Source organism: Cupressus sempervirens, chromosome 3 (genome assembly GCF_028749045.1).
Source record: "Cupressus sempervirens isolate cs-2001-9-10 chromosome 3, ASM2874904v1, whole genome shotgun sequence".
In the NCBI taxonomy this organism is placed as follows: Eukaryota; Viridiplantae; Streptophyta; class Pinopsida; order Cupressales; family Cupressaceae; genus Cupressus; species Cupressus sempervirens.
Genome location: NC_143120.1, coordinates 375,128,030 through 375,151,888, shown reverse-complemented (window position 1 = coordinate 375,151,888; position 23,859 = coordinate 375,128,030).

The following is a 23,859-nucleotide window of genomic DNA, read 5'->3' as shown; positions in this document are numbered from 1 at the left end:
AAACACAGCACTTGGTAAAATTATTTGACAAGCAACCAATATGTATCCTTATTAAGGTAGTAGGATTCGTAAGGTAGGAAAAGATGTTATTTAAGTAATCTTTTTTAACTTCACCGTACTATTTTATTAAAAAAAAGGGGAAGAAGTCAAAACTCTATCTTAACATAATATAAATTATTATAGAGGAGTGATACTCTGTCAGAACTAGATGGTTGAACAACTAAATGTGGCAGTCACCAAGCTATAATACGATTACTTTTAATTTTTTTACTAATTGAAAATATGCCTAATGTTTTTGGTTTCAGAGATAATGATTTGAACATATGAGAATGTTTGATCAAAATTTGAAAGATTAACAGGATCAACGTCTATTCAAAAAAAGTCAAATCCAAAGATCTTGTATTTCCTTAAGATTCAATAGCAACATTTCACTGGATATACTAAATTGTTTACATAGTTGCAAACTATTCTTTTTGTTTCCACAAGATTCAATAGCAGAGAGTCAATCTTCATCAACCCAAAATTCCATCAATTCTAGAAATTTCATTAGATTCAGATTCATCTACCTTCTTGCCAACCAATCTTTATCTAAGAGTAATAATTTACAAGTACCCAACATCTTAATTTTCATCTTATACTAATAATTTGCAAATTTTAACATCTTATTGATCCATCAAGGTACCTAAATTTAATTTTCACTTGGAAATAAAGGAGTCCTACACAGGGGGAAAGTCAAATGGAGAAAGACCAATGAATTCATCTAAGTAACCTCTGGAAAATATGATAGCAATTTCTGAGCTTCTAGATCTCTTCCTGCTCCTCCAAATCATTCAAACAAATTACACAACTTATCTCCTCAAGAACTCCAAGAGAGGTGGCCTTCAAATTAATGTTCATCTCATGATTTCTGTTAGAATCCATTCACTTGATCAGAGATGTCATTAGCGTATTGCTGTCATCAGTATCATTTCATCATTCGTCGGGATGGTGGGTAGGAAATAGTTTTCCCTAATTTGAATTTGTTGCGACATTTGGAGAGGAGAAACCCTGACCTGCGAGTATTAAGGTGTATTTTGACAGTGGTTCTAGGGTTGGAGGATTTCAGCGATTATCGCTGAATGGACCAAATTCCCTGTGTAAAAAAATATGCACCAAACACGATAAATTTGCAGGATGTCTCTCCAGCCGACGAAATTGGCCAATTAAATCATTATTTATCATTTATTGATTAAATTAAAAATACAAATCTTAAGTAATTAAATTATTCAATTAATTTATAAAGAATAGTAAATGATTAATTTTGTCAGTTGCATATTCGAATTAAATTTGCCTACCATACTTTTTCCTAGCCAATTCAATTATTCCAACGTTATTTTAACCTTTTCCAACACCATCCGTTTTTTTTGGGCCGAGAACATTTCCAGTTAAACTCTCATGTACAATAATAACATATCAGCTTATTATATTCATTCAAAAATTTAATGAAAAGAAACTTCAGTTCAGTTTTTTTCACCTAGTCTATTGGGTTAAAAACCAAGGACTAAGGGGTATTCATTCTACCAAATTCACCAGCAAGAGTGGGGCTCTTTCTGAGTCTTTCGACTTTACCAATAGACCAAGGGCCTTTTCACAAAACTTCTAACTTAAATATATACTATTACAATTAAGTTAAAATTTTATATGCTTACAAATCATTTATTTATTTGTAAAAAAATTGTGAATATCAAATGTTAAAAGAGTTATTGAAACAAAAATTAAACAACTTTCAAGAGGGAAAGAGGTGCATTTAATCATTTTCCACAACAATCTCTTTTATAATTAATTTGATACTTTGTGGCTAGAAATAGTATTACTTCAATCATTTGTTGAGTTTAAGGTTTGGCTAGTAGAGGTGGTACAAGGGTGAAGCACTGGGACTTCCGAGAGGTCAATCATCCCAAAACTACTCTAGCCTAAGCGTGCTTAACTACGGAGTTTCCTCCATGGTTAAACCCAAAGCTTGCAACCCCATTTGCAAAACCTTCACCAAGTGTTGTGCCTTATCAATAGGCTTTCTAATGAATGGTTCATAAGGCACAACACTTGGTGAAGCTTTTGCAAATAAAGTTGCAAGCTTTGGGTTTAACCATGGTGGAAACTCCATAGTTAAGCACGCTCAGGCTGGAATAGTACTAGGATAAGTGACCTCTTGGGAAGTCTCGGTGCTTCACCCTTGTGAGCATCACCTAGATCCAATGAGTTCTAAGTGTTCCATTTATTCTCATGGGAGATGGATTCATGTTGAATCACTACTCATGAAACATGGGTCAATGAGTTTGACTCAAAATCACACAATTAAATCCTAATAGCAATATCACAATTTGACTTGCTCTGGAAATTATCTCCTACTTATCAATGAACATCTTGTTCATCCCTTAAATAGACAACTAACTTATGCTTCACCATATTCTCTTTTATTTTGTCATTTAATTACAATTGTCTCATCTTCATATATCTCAAATTTATTAAATTTAGACACCCAAGTTTCACGCCTTCACCTCGAACTGTGTGCTTCATTTCAAATCATTAAATCTCCTCCATTAGATCTTCTTTATATTTCTCTAGCCATAGATCTCATAACTAATTTCATTCTTATCTTCAAAATTTCTCAAATAATCTTTATTTTCATCAAATGTCTATCTTCAATTGAATTTCTCAAATTTCTCAAATTTCTCTTATGAGTGTTGTGTCACTTTTGAAAGAGATAAACATAATTATGGATTGATAAGTAGGAGATACTTTCCCAAGGAAGACAAATTGTGATATACATCTATAATATATTATGTTATATACTTTGTTAAGTGAGATTTATGTCTATAATAGCATAATACTATGTTATATACAACTATAAAATATGTATCTGTAGACAATGCACATGGCATATTTTTCAAAAATCTCTAATAGAAACATGGAAGCATGAAATATTTGAATAGTTTAGAATAGCTTAGAATCTTCAATGATGGTTGAATGGTAAGGTGTAAAGTTAGAGTCCACAACCATTGTACACATCCTCTATGTTTGTGTGTGTTGGGTGTTGTGTATAAAAGGGTTATATCAATTGAATAGGGATTAGACATTCTTAGTGGAAAGAATTTTTCAAAGCTTATAGTAGGTGTTCAATAAGTTTTCATAGTACATTGTTTATTGATACAAGATTCATGGCTTTGAGAGATGTACCAATTCGTAATTGCCCATGTGATGTTGGGTTATTCCTATTAAAATTGTTGTACACAACTACACATGATGAAGCAAATGAATGCAAAATGTGTAAGGCATGAGAGGAGGCCAGAGATGACATTTCTTCAATGGCCAAAGCATAAAGACATGATGAAGGAAAATAGTGAAAAATGTGTAATGCATGAGAGGCTGAAATAATCTTCTTATACTATCTTCTATGTGTGATTATTGGCCTTCTATTTGGCCTTGAATGTTGGAAACTTATGCGATAATGAGCTCGATAAAGGAGCTCAATAAAGATAGAACTTTAGTACATCTTTTGTGAGTTAATATTTTTATTTTATATATAGATATTTGGAAAAAAAAGTGTGATGTCTCACCAATTTAAAAAATAATGTAGTTTTTTTGGAGTTAGTATTTTCCCTATGTAGCATGGTTTTAATGAAAATAAATACAACTACTTTAGAATTATCTAATGTAAGGTACATTTAAGTTAAATTTTAAATCATGTTGGCATGATATATCAAAGTGCTAGACAAGGCATCAAATCCATTTTCTTGAAGTAACTATTTAGTACCAAATTGATCTTACATGCGGCTAATTCTCATAAAATTCCGAGAGACATGGGCTCTAATGTAAAATTTATTGTATCCATTCTTATGTGAATTCATAATTGTGGCTTCTTTCTCAAAATGAACATCTAAATTGCTATTGTTTGCTAACACTTGTATCCAAATATGTACAAATAGTTTGTGATTAAACATCTAACCTATCCTTAGGAAATGGCTTCCAACATGTTTTGTTGGGATTTCTAACCTATGCAATTTATCCACATCATTAGGAATCATCATATTTTCAAATATATGTACTACTTATCCATGATGGGGTCTCCTAGAATCATATTCTTACTCTTCCTCTTATGATTGATGTACCACTTTTGGAAGAGATGAACAAGATTGTGGATTGATAAGTAGGAGATATTTTCTAGCGGAAGGAAAAGTGTGATATAAATCTATAATATACTATGTTAAGTAGGATTATGGAAGAGATAAATAGGATTTATGAGTGTTGTACCACTTTTGGAAGAGATAAATGGGATTATAGTTTGATAAGTAGGAGATATTTTCTAGCAGAAACAAAAAAAGGTAGTATTTTTTAATAAGATTCTAGATAGAAGAAGTAGACTCATGCCTAGATGTGATGCATATTTTTGGGAAATTTTATTTTTAAATAAATAATTAATTAAGAATTTTCTACTATAGTATTTTTGGAATAAAAAAACTCTCTTGCCTGATCACCTTAACTAATTCAAAACTTTACAACATTTTTTTAAAAAAAATCTTGAAACATTATATTTATATTAATAATAACTAGTTCAAAATAGCTCCCAAAGAAAAGAACCAGAAAAGAAAAAATCTAGTCATTGCCTGATTCAAAAAAGATGTAGTAGAAGAAATACTACATCAAGTGAGAGTATGATCTATCAACACTAATGAATCTCATCCTAGAGATTCCCAAATTCAGAATATAGTAATTACAAAGAGACCAAAACTCATATGAATTTACAATTCATCGTTTGGTGCTAGAGACAAAACCAAAAGCCTAGCCAAAAATTGTCATAAAGATTACCATTATTGATCTACATCCAAAACTCCAATTGAGACCATGATATTAGGAAGCCATCTAATGCAAGTGCAATCCAAGACCCTGACCTACATACAGTGTCTCAAAAGAACAAGTGAGATCCATAAAAGAAAAAATATGTGAAATCATAGAGAAGTCATGATTTACTATCAAATAAAATATGAGAAGGACTCAACCTTATTCTAAACATATTCTTTTGTCACAATATTAACCAAGTTGGGGAGATCAAAGAGTTTAAGTGGGGAAAGTAAAGAGTTAATATAAACCTCGTTAGTATCCAAATTAGCTAGATAATTAGCTAAAAGATTGCCTTCTCTATAAGTATACATGATGTAACATTCAGAGATTGAATCAATAAGAGACCATACTTGATGTAATATATACTCTATGGACCAATTATATACATGATATTTAATACATGCATTAATAATAATGGACGAATCCCCTTTAACATGTAACTTAGATATAGAAAGTGATTTTGTGAGTTCTAAACCAAAAAGTAGGGCCAAAGCCTCAGCTTTGTTATTAGTACACTAAGGGAGAGAAGATGATTTGAATGCAATCGCATGACCTTTAAAATCTCTAATGGCAATGCCATAGCTAAAGTTGCTTGGATTTCCTCTAGAGACCCCATCAAAATTGAGTTTGAAATAACCCTCACTTGGAGGAATCCACTTGGCTTGTGCTCAGATAAGAGGAATCTTGGATGGACACAATGGAGAAGGAAGATGAGGAAAAAGTAAACCCTTCGACCAATGAATGACATAGCCATCCCAAGGAGAAAAAACATTTTTACCCTTATATTTACTTACTGAAGCATTAACAAGCTCTACAATTGATCTCTCTAATCCTTCCAAAATTTGAGGAATTGGAGATGATTTTTATTATTGTTTCCTTATAGTAGAACAAGCATAGAATCTTATGCATCTTTTGGATTTCAAAAATGTTGTATTGTTTTAAAGTTTTAGTTTTTTTTTTTTTTTTCAATCAGTGTGTCAATCAACACTTTATACATAACTGCATTAGAAAATAAGTAATAATTACTTACTAAAATCATAAGTTGACAAACATTACTTTTATGGAAAGCTAAGAACATTCTTATGAAACCCTTTTTGTTTCATCAAATTTGGGTTTTAAAAAAATCATCAAATACATGTTTGAAGTAAGAAATACACAAGAACAGGCAAAAAACATGTTTTCTAGACATTTCTAAAGTTGACCATGTAGGGTTGGTATCCAAAGATATATAATGGGCCTTATAAATGTATTAATTTTTTGGTTATGTGTCAGGATGGGTGGGAAAAAGAGATAGAATGGATTTTGAAATGCTTTGAGGCATATCAGAACTATATATTTCTAAGATAGAATGGATTTTGAAATGCTTTGAGGCATATCAGAACTATATATTTCTAAGATCGCCACTTTTTGGCACACAATGATCCTGCACATACCCATAATATTCAATGTTGGTGCAATGGCCAAGGGTAAAGTTAAATCCCATAGCCATTATACACATCCTCTATGTCTACATATGTTGGGTGTTGTGTATAAAAGTGTTATATCGATTGAATAGGGCATAAACATTTATGAGTGGGAAGAATTTGCCATGGCTTACAATAGGAGGTGTTTAGTAAGTTTTCACGATGCATTGTTTATTGATACAAGAGTCATGGCTTTGAGAGGTGTGTCAACTCATTAATTCCCATGTGATGTTGGGTTGTGCCCATTAAAATTGTCACACACAAAGATTAGTCTTGGGTGCCAGTTTTGGTATTGCCCTTATAGGAAAAAAGGTTTTTAATGACATGTAATATATTATATGTTCCAAATTTATGTTCCATGTAATCTCTTTAGTATGAATTAATGTATATTTTTCATTTTAGGGGAACAATGGTTGTAGACATTTCAGGTGTGTTGATGATGTTCGCTCTACAACTACACATGATGAAGAAAATGAGTGTGAAATGTGTAAAGTATGAGAAGTGGCTAGGGCTAACATTTCTTCAATGGCCAATGTTGAAATACATTATGAAGGAAATGATTGAAAATTGTGCAAGGAACAAGAGGCTGAAATAATATTTTTGCATTGCATTCTATGTGTAATTATTGGCCTTGTATGTTGGAATCTTATGTGACAATGAACCCAATAAAGATAGAACATTACTACATGTTTTATGCGCTATGCTGATATGTTTATTTTATATATAGAAATTTGGAAGAAAATAAATTGTGATGTCACGACAATTTATAAATTAATGTAGTTTTTTTTGGAGCTACTAGATTTTCCTTGTGTAGCATGGTTGTATTGTTAATACAAATAAAATGAATTTAAAATCATGTAATGTAAGGTACATTTAAATCACATTTTGGATCAGGCTAGAATGATATATTAAAATCCTTTTTCATTCATTTTATTTATTTTTTTTTTAAATGCTTATTCTAGTTGGTATTCCAATTCCAAAAATGTGCAACCAAATGAAGGAAATGTGTATTCTCATAATGAATTCTTGTTGAACTAGATAGTCCCAAATGAAATTCCCATAATCATAATCTGAATTTCAAGTTCCAGAATCACAAACCCAGGGTTTTGAATGTCAATTCTCAAATAATATTGCAACAACCAAACAGGCCCTTAAGCAGTCCATATATTTGGTTTGCAAAGGATATGAAAGCCTAGAACTATGATGTTAGTTTTAAATTAGTGTACTAGAACTAAACAATAATTAAAAAAGGTTTCATAATAGAGAATCGTAATCTTGAGAGATAAGGAAGCTTCAACGTAGAAGAATAACAACTCCATAAGATTCCAAAAGTCATCAATATTGCATACAACATATTCATGTATTATATAATGATTTGAAGAGATTAATGCATTGAGATGTCTTGAAAAGGTTTCAAGTGAATTCTATTAGCAGGGACATTATTGTTCATGGACACCTACACAAGGAGTTTGTGATATTGGATATGATTTAGTAAGACAAGTTTTAAAAATTCCTCCAAAGGGTTTGGCGACAAAAAGTCTGAGACAAAAGTTATCAATAATATACTCTCGAATAAAAGTTAGACCATGTGAATGGTGAAGTATTGATTAACTTGGTTTAAATTTTATTTTGTTTTACCTCATCATATGCCTCTAATTTAATGGAATTATTTAATGTATGTTGAAGAGATCAGCATGCATCCCATTTATTGTTTGATTTGTAAGATGATCTGCATCAAAACAACAATAAATTATATTGAATTTAATCTAGATATGATGAGATAATCTTCTTTTAGCATGTCAAGCATAAGTGCAACCTGGTTGCAGCTATATACATTCAAATTACAATTTGTGATCTTAGAAACTCAAGCTTACAAAGTCACATTCATGTTATCTTCCTTATTTCTAACTTCATTTTATTTTTCCTTATCCTAGATCTCCAAATTATCTAGCCAATAAGACCACAAGTTGATATGTCAAACAATTTATTAAAAAAATATAGGTCTTTCCCTAGAGGAGAAATCAACGACCTCAAAATCTAACAAACTAAAATCCATAGGGAAACAGATAGGTCCACATGTGATCCAAGAAGTAAACCCAAGGCCACAAATTTTCATACCATATGTAACCTTGTCAAAGAAAAATTTGCATGTTACTCAAGTTTCTATGAAATAAGTATGCCTCAAACAAAGGGAAGGATAACTCTTGCATATGGTGGAATTAATTTCCATGATCATGGAAATAGGATCCATGGCAAGCCAATATGAAGGAGCTAACTAAACGAAAAGAGCATGAACAACAAGGGTCATTCCATGAACAACAGACAAGAACAATAAACATGTAAACTTTTTGGTTGATGAAAGATTTCTAAGGTACCCAAAATGCTCCTACATCAATAGTGAAGGATTTTTGTATACTATAATAAGATATGTTCTCTTGTATGGTTGGTTGTTTAGTTTTTGTCTGTTATAATAGTGTGCATTATTAATTGGCACATCTAAGGTTTTTCTACATCACTCTCATTCTTCTGTATTATATGGTTTTTTTATTCTTAAAATATGGTTTCTTGGTGTACTTTCTTAGTCATTTCAAATACTTGATTTAATCTAATGATTTATATTATAAAGATGTTTATTGAGCAATTGAATTTCTTTTGTTGGAAGTACAAATCCCCATAGAATTTTTTTCTCAAAGAATCATCTACAACTAAGGTAGGTTCAAATCAATTGTTGACAATGACATATTAGTCATTTATAATTACACCAAGAAAAAAGCACTTTTTCATGCTAACTAATTGATACTTTCTCTATTTTTTTAACATTTCATAGGGACATCAATCACTATACAACTCTTGTTACATTGATGTCTAAATACATTTATAATATGTTTGTATCTATTATAGTGAATACAAGAGCCATCTAGATCAAAATTGTGTGCCAACTTTTTGCATCAATCGTTTAGATCAATTATGTCTCATCCTTAAGATGATATGAAAGAAGACATGGACTATGACTTGAACTTGTGATTCAAAACATATCCTAGTCAATTTCAATTCCATGCCTTTCATATCCACCTGATGTTTTAATATAAAGTATATTATGAATAACTAAATTATTTGTTTCTATGTAAAAGGACATTTTATTACCTTCTTTATACTACTCAAAAATTACTGAGGGTTTCTAGTTCAATTAGTGATGAAAATGTCTTTCTTGAATGCACTATATACTTGGACTCAAATCTTCTAAAAATTTGAATAGATCAAAATAAAATTTTCAAACCTTAAAGAATTACTATTATAGCTATAACTTCTTGATCAAAAGAAAAATTCTGTATTAAAAATATACTATTATAACTTTACACTCGACTATATACAATATAAATTATAAACACTTACTAATTTATTTATTTTTTAAAAAGGTTTGTAAATATTTTTTAAAAAGTTATTGAAAAAGCCAAAAAAAAAATTTGAGAGGAGTGAAAGAGGTGCATTTAACCATTTTTAAAGGAAATTCTACTACCACTAATTTGATACTATATGGGTAGAAATAATATTTACCTCAATTATTTGTTGGGTTTAAGGTTTGGGTAGTAGAGGTGGCAAAAAGGCCCAGCAATAAGTTGTGTAGAGCCTTCAAAATTATTGTACCTTCTCCTCACACCAAGAAACCTCTCTCCACTTTGTAGTTCCCTTGTTGTTGGCTAGTACTTGTAATCTACTCTAGAATGAACCATTTTCCATTAGAACACTGTGCATAAATTTCTGGACATTAAAACTTGACAAATAAATAAGTAATATTAGTTCAAAATGGTCAAATTTAATAACCAATTAAAACACAGCCCTTGGTAAAAAAATTTGGCAAGCAACCAATATGTATCCTTATTAAGGTAGTAGGATTTGAAAGGTAGGAAAAGATGTTATTTATCTTTTTGAACTTCACCGTACTATTTTATAAAAAAAGGGGGAAGAAGTAAAAACTCTAGCTCAGCGTAATATAAATTATTATAGAGGAGTGATACTCTGTCAGAACTGGGTGATTGAACAACTAAATGTGGCAGTCACCAAGCTATAATATGGTTACTTTTAATCTTTTTACTAATTGAAAATATGCCTAATGTTTTTGGTTTTAGAGATCAGTGATTTGAACATATGAGAATGTTTGATCAAAGTTTGAAAGATTAACAGGATCAATGTTTATTCAAGAAAAGTCAAATCCAAAGATCATGTATTTTCTTAAGATTCGATAGCAACATTTCACTGGATATATTAAATTGTTTACATAGTTGCAAACTATTATTTTTATTTGCACGAGATTCAATAGCATAGAGTCAAATCTTCATCTACCTGAAATTCCATCAATCCTAGAAATTTCATTAGATTTACATTCCTCTACCTCCTTGCCAACCAATCTTTATCTGAGAGTAATAATTTACAAGTACCCAACATCTTAATCTTCATCTTATACTAATAATTTGCAAATTTTAACATCTTATTGATCCATCAAGGTACCTAAATTTAATTTTCACTTGGAAATAAAGGAGTCCTACACAGGGGGAAAGTCAAATGGAGAAGACCAATGAATTCATCTAAGCAACCTCTGGAAAATATGATAGCAATTTCTGAGCTTCTCGATCTCTTCCTGCTCCTCCAAATCATTCAAACAAACTACACAACTTATCTCCTCAAGAACTCCAAGAGAAGTGGCCTTCAAATTAATGTTCATCTCATGATTTCTGTTAGAATCCATTCGCTTGATCAGAGATGTCACTGGCGTATTGGTGTCATCAGTATCATTTCATCATTCGTCTGGATGGTGGGTGGGAAATGGTTTTCCCATATTTGAATTTGTTGCGACATTTGGAGAGGAGAAACCCTAACCTGCGAGTATTAAGGTGTATTTTGACAGTGGTTCTAGGGTTTGAGGACTTAAGCGATTATCGCTGCATGGACCAAATTCCCTGTGTTAAAAATATGCATCAAACACGATAAATTTGCAGCGATGTCTATCCAGCCGACAGAATTGGCCAATTAAATCATTATTTATCATTTATTAATTAAATTATTCAATTAATTTATAAAGAATAGTAAATGATTAATTTTGTCAGTTGCATATTCGAATTAAATTTGCCTACCATACTTTTTCCCAGCCAATTCAATTATTCCAACATTATTTTAACCTTTTCCAACACCATCCGTATTTTTTGGGCCCAGATTGTTTTCCCGTGGGACATTTCCAGTTAAACTCCAATGTATAATAATAACATATCAGCTTATTATATTCATTCAAAAATTTAATGAAAAGAAATTTTTATTTTTTTTTGATGGAAGTTCAGCTTTTTTAGCCTAGTCTTATGGGTTAAGAACCAAGGATTAAGGGGTATTCATTCCACCAAATTCGCCAGCAAGACTTGGGCTCTTTGTGAGCCTTTCAACTTCACCAGTAGACCTTTGACAAAACTTCTAACTTAAATATATATTATTACAATTAAGTTAGAAATTTAAATGCTTACAAATCATTTATTTATTTGTAAAAAAATTGTGAATATCAAATATTAAAAGAATTATTGAAACAAAAATTAAACAACTTTCACGAGGGAAAGAGGTTCATTTAATCATTTTTCACAACAATCTCTTTTACAATTAATTTGATACTTTGTGGCTAGAAATAATATTACTTCAATCATTTGTTGAGTTTAAGGTTTGGCTAGTAGAGGTGGCAATTAGGGCCGGCAATAAGTTGCAAAGAGCCTTGACTATTAAATTTCCTTCTCCTCTCACCAAGAAACATCTCTCTACTTTGTAGTCTTTCATCTCTACATCCTCCGAGGAGTAGGCTCCTCCTCTTTCGCTACTTATTGTAATATCCTCTGTAGTGAGCCATTCTCCATTAGCATGTTGTCTACATAAAACTACCCATACCTAGTTACCCTCCTTTATCCACATCTTGTGAAAATTACTATTGTAGTCACTAATTATTAATATCCTATCTTAAATTATTAATTTAACTGCCAAAAAATAATTCACAGCTAAAATTGAAAAATAACACAGTTGCAACTTCACCAATAAAAAATACAAAAAAAAAAATTGCAACACAATGACACAATACATTTGGACCAATCATCGTTCAAAAAACCCCTAAGGGGCAACCAATTCTATAGATAAGGAATTATATTAACCTTCAGCAAATCAAGAGATACAAAATTCCTTGCCTTTTACTGGTAGAACTCCATCAATCTCCCAATTTATCCCATTTATAGTCCTCACTACTATCCCCAATGCTATCATTGTGAGCTTGCTAACACTGCAAGACTATAAATTGTTATCACTACAAATTCATTTGCTAAAACCACAAATGCTTCTAAAACTTGTTTTCTCCAAATTCCCCCTGACCCCCCCTTTTATACTACTCCTATTGGAAAACCAACGATCGAGGTTGATTCTTAATTGACAGTTATGATTAAAAACAACACAACAACTAATAACAAAATTGGTTTGTAGTTGTTTTTAAAAGAGGTTAATTATTTAACAAATAATTGTCCCTGCTTTAACTAATTGGTTAGTAAAACAATTATTTACTAAACTCGTATAGATATCTTAAATAAATCTATCTAAAGAAATTTCGATAGATATCCACTATAAAATAATTATAATTTAATTTACTACATCTAGAATTATTTATATTTCTTTTATTTTCATTTATTTATTTTTTTACTAATTTAAGCTTTTTATTGTAATTTCTAAAAAAATGGATGATTTATATCTCCAAATATTATAATTTAAATGAATATTTTATGTGGTATTTATTAAATGTTTATTAAAATTATTTTCTATTTATAATAAGATTTAAACTTTTGACATGTAGATGGTTGTCAAATTTAACCTAGAAGAATAAAAGTTAACATTAACACGTTCACTTCATCCCATTCTGCCCATTCTACCATTGTAGAATGCCTATCGATTTACTAAATAATTACATGTGGACAACCAGTTGTCCAAGCTAACAAGCTAACACTCCCTCTTAGTGAGGAAGTTGTTCTACATGACACCTTACTTATTTATGAAGAAGATTATTTTTTCCTTCCCCAATGCCTTAGTCAAAATATCTTCTATTTGCTCCTCTGTAACAATGTATTGTATATGAACAATCCCCCATTGTACATAATCTTCAATTACATACTCAACTATACCACATAAGTAATGCAACATATTCTTATTCTTTATCCGATGCACTCTCTTTGGTTCAACCATGAACTGACTAAGAGATTTTACTACAAATTTTATATATGGCCTAGTGTTGACCAAAAACATAAGTGAACTAATCAACTGCCTATATAAGGTGGGATCTACATCATTTTCCCTAGATGTATCTACCTTCCTCCAATTCTTGATCATAGGTGTAGACATGGCTTTGGAATCCTCCATCCCAAATCTCTTCAAAAATCTCAATGCAATGTTTCCCTTGACCAAAGAAAATCTCTCCATCTGTTTGCCACACCTACATGCCTAGAAAGTAGTGCATAAGTCTCAAATCCTTCATCTCAAACTCTTCTGCAAGATCTCTCTTGCAATCCTCTGTGAGCCCTATTGAACATATAAGAAACAAGTTGTCCGACTATAAAAACAAGAATGAGAACCTCACCCCCAACTATCAAGTAGTAGAGGTTAGCATCTGCCTCACTACTCACAAAGCATATTTCTTGCAAGTATGTATCAATACACTCATACCACACTCTTGAAGCCTACTTGAGTCTATACGAGGCTCTCTTCAATCTATATATGTGAGTTTCTTTGTTGTGTGCTACAAATCCTTCTAGTTGTTTTATGTATACCTCTATTGGCATAATTGATTCACAAGTTGCTAATGGAATACAAAGAGCTATAAATTATTTATCCATCACTTATATTGTTTGGCATTGATGTCAAATTATTGACTTATTATTTTTTTTTTTTTATCATATCATTAGTACAAATTATTGAGGAACCAAGAAGTACATAAGGAAGGGATCTTATCAAGTAACAACTAGAATGGTAAATGAGATTAGTTTTAAGTGATGTATTATCTTATCAAAGATAAGAACGTTATCGAAGACATGAAACTTATTGAGGAAGTTATCTTTTATTGGTTAAGCTAAAAAGTAAAGAAGTTTCTAGGTTACTTGTATTATGGGATTGTTTGAGAAGTTTCTACATGAATGAAGAATATGTCTTTGAGATCGTAAAGTTTAGGTTTAAGATTTGCAAGGATAAAAAGGAGAATGAAATAAGAAAGGAAGAGAAAGAGTGGGGGGATAATAGTGGCTAATATTGGAGTAGAGCTATCAGAATAGGGAAAGAAGAGGAGTACTAAATGGTATGTATATGTGTAGAAGAGCTTCATTTTAATATGATATTATGAGACAGTACAAATCACATGTCATTTTCTTATTTTTGTTACTTTCTTACCATTGTAGTGGTCTAAATCCCTTTGAAGGGTGGCCTTAATTGGTCTATTGTAAAACCTATAACAAAGTGACATTCTTATATTAGAGTGTTAAAATACTTTTAAAAGGCTACTCCTAGTAGAGTAAAGATCCTAATAGATCTAGAGGGAAATCCTATAACAAGGTACACTTAATAGTGTTTGTAACCCTTGACTGGGCAAGATCCTAAAAAAGCGTATTCCAGAAGAGTACTTTATTTTGTAAGCATCATTCTCACACCTTTTTTTTTCACCTTAATTTCTTTTTCATGAGATAAATCTTGTTGTTATCATTGTGTGGATGGTTATATTGTCTATCTTTAAGTTTATTGTTCATGTAATTGATAAACATGACTATAGTTATAACTGAATCTTAAATTAGTAAACTGAAATAGAAGAAGAAGAAATTATTAATTTGGTTATTATTAATTCATGTCCCCCATCTTAATCAATCCTATACCTACAATTGGTATCAAAGATATGGTCCTTGAACTGGAAGTATAACTGCTATGGAAAAAGATCACAAGATGTATAGGAAGGAAGCACTAAAGTTTAGCAAATATGAAAATGATTTTGCAATGCGGGAAAGCTGGATGAAAATGCACTTATCAAAAATTGGAGACAATTTAAAAGGAATTTCTTACTATAGAATATACCTAACCTTCTAGATAACTTGATGATGCATAGAAGAAAACGAGGCTACTACACAAGACAGTAATGATAGAACTAGCCAATGCTTTGAAGAACTCATAGTATGTCAATATTCAAGATCTAACAACAGCTAAACAAATGTGGGAAAAATTTCTACAAGTACATGGTGGAGATACACATGTTTTAGAAGCCAAAGTAGAAGGACTGAAAGGAAAATTGGATGTAATGAAGATGAACAAAAATGAGACAACTACACAATATGGCACAGAAATTAAAGAATTTATTGTTGCAAATAAAGGAGTTGGAGGAATTATTGTGAAAAATGAAGTCGTAAGAAAGATGTTGAGAACTCTACCTAACTGATATGCAATTAGAATTTCACTTATATAGGAGCTTAAGGATAATTAACAAGAGTGAGATTTTTATTGGTTCCCTTATCGAAAGGCTAACAATATTTGAGCTACGCAACTATGACAATAGTCAACCAACTTGTGAGATTGCACTTCAAGCATGAACAAGTGAAGATATACAATGAAGAAGAAGATTTGTTGATGATGGAGAATATGAATGCCTAGCAGAAAAAGAGAAAGAACTAGAAGAGTTGGAAGCCCTAATCATGAAAAGATTTCCAAAAGGCAAAGGAATTTACAAAGGAAATAGCTCCATTACATGTTGGACTTGTAGACAAATTGGTTATTTTGTGCATAGATGTCATAACAAACCAAAGGAGAAAAATGATGAAAAGATGAACCAGTACAGAAAAAACAAAGATTTTGGACAAAAAGGGAAGAAATCATGTTATATAGTTGAGGATGAAAACAATGAAGATGATGCAAATGGAGATGATGAGGAAATAGTTCTCTTTTGTTTTAAAGGAAGAATGGACTACCAATTATAAAGAATTTATCAAATAAAAAAGGCACTAATCTCAAGAGTGGACAAAAATAATGACTAGATGATTGACAGTGGATGCATACACCACATAACTAAGACAAGGAAAAATTTGCAATCATGGAACTATGTGATGGAGGATCAATAAAATTTGGAAATGGATCACCCTACATGATAGAGGAAAAGGTACAATCAATATAACTAATGATATTGTATGTGATGAAGTTTGCTAGGCTAATGGTTTATAGTACAATCTTTTGAGTGTTTCACAATTGAATAACAAAGGCTTTCAATTTGGGTTTAGTAATGGGAAATGCAAAATATTTGAGAAAAGTGGAAAACTACTAGCTACTAGTGAACAAACAAATGACAATCTTTTCAAATTGCATACATCAAAAGGATAGTGCTTGTTTACAAAAATTGAAGAAAGTTGGTTATGGCACAAGAGGTTATGTCACACAAACTTTTATAATCTAGAAAAAGTAAACAAGAATAAAAGCGTAAGAGGAATGTCGATGGTAAGAAAATTGGAAAATGTTATTTGTAAGGAATGTCAATTAGGGAAAATGAATCGTTCAATATTTTTAAGAAAATAATAGTCAATGCAAAATTTGTTCGATTTAGTTTACACAAATCTTTGTGGTCCTATTGGTCCATAAAATTATCATGGAGATTATTATACATTTTGTTGATGATTATTCAAAGATAGTGTTAGTTATATAGTTTTTTAAAAGAAAAATAAAAAACATTTGATATTTTTAGAAAGTACAAAGCTAGAGTGGAAAAAAAACTAGAAAAACTTTGAAGTGTCTCAGATTAGATAAAGGAGGCGAGTTTACATCAACTAGGTATATTTAGTATTATAAATAAAATGGAATCAAAAGGAAATTAACGGCACAAGAACACCATGACCACAACAAAATGGTATTGCAAAAAGAAGGAATAGATCCAAAGTTGAGTGTGTAAGAACATTTCTAAGTCAAAACAACTTGACACACAATCTTTGGAGAGAAGTAATTAGTACAACAGTCTATACTCTTAATCAGATACAAATCAAGAAAAGAATGAATAAGATATCTTATTAGATATGGTACAGAAGAACGCCAAATGTAACCTACCTTAGAGTATTTAGCAACAAGTGCTATATAAATAAAAATGAATGAAATAGAAAGTTTGACACCAAAAGTGAATGAGTGTTTATGAGATATTCAACTAAAATAAAGGCATAAAGATGTTTGAATTTGAAGACAAACAAAACAAGTGAAACTAGAGGACTATAATGAACAGATGTATTTTGAGCCTAAGAAAGAAGGAACACAACAAATAAATGATGAAACTGATAATGGTATACCGATAACACCTTGAAAAGAACAAACCAAAGAGAAAAACTTGAACACATAACTTATTACACCAAAGAAGATACAAATCAGTCATAGTCTATCAGATATAATTGGAGACAGAAATGAAGGAGTATCAATAAGAAGTCAATTAAGAGTGAGAAATTCTACATGTTTGATATCGAAGATAGAACCCAAAATGGTGAAAGATTCTTTGAAAGGTAAGGATTGGAAATAAGCTATGAAGGAAGAATTTAATCGTGGTCACTCATTCCTGACCTAAGGACAAAATTGTTATTGGAAATAAGTGGGAATTTAGGAATAAGTTGAATGAAAATGGAGATGTAATAAAAAACAAAGCAAGATTGGTCTACAAAGGCTATGTGCAAGAAGAAGGATTGAATTATGGAAAAAAATATTCCCCCATATCTAGACATGAAGAAGTAAGAATATTATTGGATTATGCAGCTTATAAAGGACTAAAGATCTATCAAATGGATGTTAAAACAATATTTCCAAATGGAGTTTTGGAAGAAGAATTTTGCATTGAGAAACCAAAAGGATCTGGTATGTAGATTACACATATCTTTATATGGATTGAAACAAGCACTAAGAGTATGGTATGAAAGGCTACACACTTATATGATTAAAATAAGATTTGTCAAAACAAGTGATAACTATAACCTATATCTCACAACTGAAAACACAAATATATTTCTAATTGTTGAAATCTTTATGGATGATATAATATTTGGATGAGATGATATATTAGGTAGATAATTTTTAGAAGAAATGAGGAATGAGTTTGAAATGTCAATGATTAGAGAAATAAAGATTTCCATTGGAATTCAAACTACTACATTTGGACCCATTTTGCAACAGCATGCCATCACAATTGTGACATTTACCTATCGCCCTAGTGACAGAACCACAAATTGGATCTTGTCAAATGGCCATCACATTTTTTTGATTCAAATTGTGATAGTGAGGGCATTTGTTGTAATGGCAATAGTTGAAATTGTCATAACTTGGAAAGAGGGAGGGACAAGATTTTATGTTCAAGACGATTATTCATCGGATCTTTTTATTGCAGTTATGGTGATGTCGTGATAGATGTGTTGTACAAGGGATGGCTAGCCGTCAAAATTTGGACCGTCGCAATTGTGATGACTGGTTAAATTATTAAAAAGATATATTGTTTGTGTGCCATTGCAATGCATGTTCATGTTTATGTTCATATTCATGGCTTCTTATATCATACTATTTATAGTGACAAATTTATAGATGCAACCCCATCCATAGTAATGCTATTTATAGTGACCAATTTATAGATGCAACCCCACCCACAGTAATGCTATTTATAGAGGGCTGAACTCTTATGCCCACAAAAGTTTACATTTTAGCTTTTGTTTTGCATTTTATATCATACTTAGGTAGCCAATTTTCATTCATAAACATGACATTAAAACTTAAAAAGCATTAACCACTAAATTTTGGAGTGCATCTGATATAGTCGAGTAAGAATAATGTCATCCAAACAGCAAAAAATCATGAGCAATTCTACTCTTCACCCAAAAGCCATATAAAAAATATGTTTAACTACATTTAAAACATTGGAAAAAAGTGTTTATAAGGCCTTAGATATTCTTACTTGTATCAACATCTTTGGTTTTTTTGGGTTTACATGTCTCTTTCTTCTCTGATATTATGGGCTTTCTTACAAGTAGTTTATTTGTGTGTTGCACATTTCTAGGAGATGATCATTGTCTTAGACCCATAAACTAAGCTAATTCTTCATATACTTCCTTATCAAAGGAGGTTGGAAAATGGTGCAATTTTATCTCATATGGCGAGAGTTTGAAATAGCTCTTACTATTGAAGTTGATGAAAGATCAACCCCACAACTCCCAAGAATCACCTGCATTAAAATAATTGTCATAGAAACGGAGAAGAAAAAGTTATAAAGGTTGGAATTTTTAGATCCATAGATGAGACATTCTTCATGAGAAAAAAGAGATATTGATGTTATCAAAAGTGAATTAATAAATTACGAAGAGAGATCATCCTTATAAAGGAGATCAAAAACCTAACAGGTAAATATCCTAAGTTGCATAATAACAATTAATAAAAGAATTAATTATTATATGCCTAAAGTTTAGCTTAAGTAAACTAGAGATAACAAGTGACTTAATAATTAAATCAAAATGATTTAATTAATAAGGCAATATCTTATTACTCTAACACCCGACTAAGATAAACTTAAGAAGTAGCTAGAAACCTAGAAACTACTACTGAAAGTAAATTTGGGTCTCAGCAACAAGGCTTGACAAGCTACCCAAGCACAACCAAATCTCTAAAAAGAGGAGAAATAGGAAAAATCACAATGGAAAAACCCTACTGTAAAAAGAGATGAAAAAAATGTTGGAAAGAGCTAGTGAAGGACTAAAGAAGCCTCCAAACTAGGGAATGTACCAGAAGATATCAACAAAAGATGATCATGAAGAACACCACTAAAGCATGAAGCTGAAAACACTACCAAATTGTTGATCTAAAGAACCTCCACTATATAGAACATGACTAGGTAGAGAAGACTAAGTCTAAAGATCTGATCAATCAACAATGGAAGGCATCTTCATGGCCTCCAAAAATAGGAATAAAAGAATGTTTATATGATAAATGATGCATCTCACCAAAATGCATAGGTATCTAGCCACTTCAATTGCCTACTACATAGAATCAAATATTGAATACATAGCTCACTCCATTGAATTAAGAAAGAAATAGAACCAACATAAACACCCTATAATACTGAGAGGTAAGACATGAAAACTGAAACTAGATGCAACATCTCCTACAGAAAGAGAAACTAGGAACATCAAGAGTGCAAATGAAATACAAACACCTATAATGGCATGTGTCATCAACACATCATGAGGCTAACATCATGGTCACTTAACAAAGGAAGATAGTGAATATGGCCAACATGAAACCCCTCAAGGCACTTTATAATATAGTGTGAGTACAAAAGAACACAAAGATGTGCAAGATCTTAAAATGTAATAGAGTGGCACTTTATGTTAGTTTGTTTACAAAAATACTACAACAGGATGTCAAAAAATATCAAAACAAAAATAAGGCTGATACAAGAGATATTAAAACCAATGAAAAATCATTCGAAGAAAGAAAATTGATCTATAGACCTAAAACAACCAAGATATCCACTAGAATGCAAAAAAAGTAAAAAATTGAATGGGTTGTGCCTGGAGCAAAATTTGGAAAATAGAATGTCTCAAGATATGTCTCATGGATTGAAAAATATAACTCATAACTTTGATAGAAAAAATAGCCATCAAAAAACCCCAAAACTAAAAATAACCTGCACCACTAGAATGAGCACAGACCCAGCTTTTTAGTGATATCTTGTTTGTGAAAAATAAAGTCCAGATGAGCAAGTTATGGCCAAAAAATCACATGTAGGTCAAAAAAGTGTTGGAAGGGCAAAATTGAAAAAAATTACTATGTCAAGATTCATGCCAAAATGTCTCAAAGAGCATGCCCACCAATACTAGAAATTACCTCGTGAAGCATAGCAGTTTCATACCAAAGATGTCTCAATTTGTACACCAAAAAAATTTGATTTGCGTGTCAAAAATCTCAAAATTTCATTTCAAAAAATCTAGATTTCTATGCCAAAAATCCTAATTTTTCAAGAAAAAAATCTTGATATCTGTGCTAAAAATCACAAAATCATTGCCTCGAGAAATGTGCCCAATCTCAAAGCAATATTTTTGTCTTTGATTCTAACTATGTCCATATTGGACATATTTAATATGAAAATAGGGGTTTTTGGGTGCTCTAAGCTCAAAATTGATGTCCATTTGGGCTCAAAGTGCACCACAAAAATTAGTGACCCCCCCCCTCAGATCCAATACAAAAAACTATGAAAAATGAAACCCTTCAAAAAAAGGCACAAATCTAAAAGCCAAGCCAAAACCTTTAATTAACAAAATAGGGGCATGAATATCTAGAGCTCTGATACCATGTTGAAGTTGATGAAAGATCAACCCTAGAGCTCCCAAGAATCACCTTCATGCAAATGCCTATCATAGAAAGAGAGAAGCAAAAGCCATGGAGGCTGGAATTCCCAGATCCATAGATGAGACATTTTTTATGAGCAAAAAGAGATATTTCTATTATCAAAAGTGAATTAATAAATTACAAAGAGAGATCGACCTTATAAATGAGATAAAAACCCTAACAAGTAAATATCCTAGGTTGGATAATAATAATTTTTAAAAAAATTAATTATTATATGCCTAAAGATTAGCTTAAGTAAACTAGAGATAATGAGTGATTTAATAGTTAAATCAAAATGATTTAATTAATAATGCAATATCTTATTACTCTAACACCCCCTTAAGATAAACTTAGGGTGAACTTTCCATCTGAAAGTGAACTTGTACTGTTGGAGCAATACCAAACCAATACTGTGACTAGTATATCCAAAGGCACAATTATATAAAAGGCCTACACTATCATCCACGTTGACCTCAATTATGATTTCAGTCAAAATAGTGAGAATGTTTTTTTTTTTTTCAACTTAGTTACTATTCAAGGAAAATAACTTAAATGGAAAAGTAATGGATACAACATGCTTCTAATTTCCAATAGAACAGTTACAGATGCTATGAGCAAACAGAAAATGCACTACAAGCATTGCAAAGTAGAGAAGTCTCACTTCAAAGAATATGAACATGAATATGCTTGATTTGGTTATGTAAGTTGATGGCTTGGAGTGCATTGTAGATTTTTTTCATGGCAAGGAAGAGATTGGATGTGTAGGGTGTATCAAGAAGTATTTCATTCCCCATTGAGATGTATTTTATGAGGATTCTGGGGTATTGGAGTTGAATTTTGTTTGCAACCCACTTCCTTGTAGTGGCTTGGCTTGATGCAATGTTAGGAAGGTCCTCACTTGGGACTCCCACTATTACTTGCATGTCTTTGTTTTGGAATGCAATGAGAGTCTTCTTATCAACATCATATATTCTCACTTTGCCAATTCTATTGGAGGTGTACATGCCTACAACTTCCTCTAGAGATGGTAAGTTTTCACCCAATCTTCCATAGCATACTCATATGGACTCTCTTGTTGCTGCTCCACCTACAAGAATACATAAGAACTAGTTAGCTACGAGAGTGGATGAGATAGCAGTTGTGGGTGTGAGCTTAGGACAAGACTAGTCTCCCATGAGTGAAGAATAGTTGGGCCCAAGCCACTCTCACCATTTGAACCTAGAGAACGAATCAAACCCAAGACCATGAGGGTGGCCCACAACTTCAAGCCTATCAGTCAATCATAACCTTTGTTGTTGGGTCTTGGAATTAAGGGAAAAAATATTCTAATACAAAAGAGGAAGAAAGGTATATTGAAAATTTAATTGGAAACTTTGATTTACCTAATCAAACCAACACATATTCATTAAAATATATAGATATTCACCTTAGAATTAATTTTTATGAAACCAAAACCAAAACTAATCATGTAGAGATCCTCACCATAAAAAGCCAAGTCTATGCAAAGGAAGAGTATGAACATCATAGAGGAAAGATAATGGATTGAATTCCTGTCCATGAAATTTACATAACATCTCGTCATCTTGAAGATAAATTGTAATTAGAGTAGATGACTCCTTGAATTTAAGGAAGAATCATTTCTGTGTCATACATTAACTCAAGGAGATTATTTATATTGTCAATTTCAGTGCTCTTTATTGTCCTTATATAGTGAATGACATGGATGGTTTGATAGAATTTGATGGGGAGAGGCTTTGGAGTGTGAAAAGGGTCTAGCTACTCAACAATATTCTTGTGATCTATACGTTACACATGTCAAGGATGGTTATATTGAAAAATACTACAATTGACTATGTTGCCCCATTAAAATTTGTGAAATAATGCACTTATAGTATTATTTTTATATGTCCCCTCTCAACAAATTAGGAATTCAAGAGCTCACTATTTTGGATATTTATAATAGAGACTCAATACTCACATGAGTTTTTTTAGTATATCTTTTTATCATAAGAATGTAGTATTTATTATGATAGTGAGAGTTGTGTTGATCTTTGATGATATATAAATTAGGAGTAGATGTATTGTATTCAATTTCATTAGTAGTCAT